Genomic DNA, 1,819 nt, shown 5'->3' with positions numbered 1-1,819 from the left:
GTAGGGACTCCTGGGATCCCATCCTCCCAGGCCAACACAACACAGTGAGGGTTGTGATCGGGGTTCATGCGCCGAGAAGACAATCAAACTTGACTATCTAGAGGAAGTAAAAGTCGTAACAAGGTTTCCGTAGGTGAACCTGCGGAAGGATCATTAATGGAGGAGCGGCCCGAGCGACCGACGGCGCCAGCTCGAAGCCCTCGGCCGCCTCCTGCAAGCACGCACCCTAGGCACAGGGCCCGGCCCTGCCCTGGCATGCCCTGGCCTGGCGAAGCAGTCCGCGGCCGCATGGGGCGCTCGGGTTTAGGACTGGGACTTCGGCGGGCCTCTCCCCCCGGGGAAGGGTCCGACCGATGCGCGAGGGACCGGGCGCAGGGGGCGTCCCCTGTCCCCTGTCCCTCTGCGAGGCGGAACCCAAGTTCACCCGGCACAGACCCCCTCCCCCCCACCGCGGGGTGGGGGGGTTAACCAAATGGCAGTGCATCCCCGTGCTGGTACCACCCCTCCCTGCGAAAGGCCCTGGCACCGGCTGGGCCCTCCCGCACCCGAGTCCCGGCCCGACCGGGGCCAGGGCGACCGAGGAGGTGCCCTTCTCGTGCGGCAGGGTGGCCTGGAAGAGAAGGGGCCGAGGGCCTGCAAGGGGACCCCGGCTCCTCTCGGTGGGAGGCGTGCGGGATGGGGAGCCGCCTGGCTCTTCCTTTCTGGTGCCTCAGACCCGGGCAAAGGGTGGGGTGGGGTGGGCTGATCGCCAGCCCCCCGGCACAGCTCGGGCCACCTGGCGATGGACGGCTGGCGTGCAGGTGGAGCGGCCCTCCCTCGTTGCCAGGTACCCGGTTCGACCCGGTCCCGTGCGGCCGGGCCGAGGGGTTCGAAAGACTCACGCGGTCCCTCCCGGTTTCCCGGGGAGTGACCGGCGGCCATGGGGCTGCCTGCTCCCGCCGCACCGGGGGCCCCTTCCTCTCCCACGGGTGGGTGGGGGGGGACTCCCGAGCCGAGCGCCTGGCAATGTTTTTTTCTCCCAACGGTGCAGTCCGACTCCCAGAGGGGAAGCCTTGAACCGGGCTCCGGGGCCGTCTCGCCGCGCACTCCTGCGCCCGCAGGTGGGTGAACATTTTCAAAAAGTTGCCTGGGACTCTTTGCGGTGGATCACTTGGCTCGCGCGTCAATGAAGAACGCAGCTAGCTGCGAGAATTAGTGTGAAGTGCAGGACACATTGATCATCCCACTCCCTGGGCAGGCCATCGGGGAGTAGACATGGCCTGGGCTTAACCCTCCTTGGGTCCGGCCAAGGGTCCGTGCGCTGGGGACGGGGCTCCACCGGGGCCCAGGGAGGCTCTCCACGGCCTGGCTAGGGTTCGGAAGCTGGGACCGGGCCCGGGGCTTGAGCTCCGTCCGGCCGGCCCTGGGGTGCGTGAGCCCCCCGTCCTACAAGCCATCAGAGGGTCCGTGCGCTGGGGACGGGGCTCCACCGGGGCCCATGGATGCTCTTCCTGGCCTGGCTAGAGTTCGGAAGCTGGGACCGGGCCCGATGCTTGAGCTCCGTCCGGCCGGCCCCGGGGTGCGTGAGCCCCCCGTCCTGCAAGCCATCAGAGGGTCTGAGCGCTGCGGACGGGGCTCCACGGGGCCCGGGGAGGCTCTCCCCGGTCTGGCTAGGGTTCAGAAGCTTGGACCGGGCCCGCGGAGCAGGTGTGGCTGGCTTCATCCACTACGCTCTCAGAGCGGAGTTTTCTGCCCATCCCTAATCAGAATTCACAATGGCAATGCAAATGGGTCAAGCGGATTTCAGACAAAAATTCTGTAACTGTCACAAATGTCTCTC

General features: G+C 67.5%; 1 pseudogene; it reads left to right on the top strand.

Annotated features, from left to right (window-relative positions):
* The first annotated feature begins 1,130 nt into the window (after nt 1–1,130).
* On the top strand, nt 1,131–1,295 carry LOC144774587 (5.8S ribosomal RNA; annotated as a pseudogene).
* The last annotated feature ends 524 nt before the right edge of the window (nt 1,296–1,819 follow it).

This window comes from Lissotriton helveticus, chromosome 8 (genome assembly GCF_964261635.1).
Source record: "Lissotriton helveticus chromosome 8, aLisHel1.1, whole genome shotgun sequence".
Taxonomy (NCBI): Eukaryota; Metazoa; Chordata; class Amphibia; order Caudata; family Salamandridae; genus Lissotriton; species Lissotriton helveticus.
This window is presented reverse-complemented; position numbering and strand designations above follow the sequence as displayed.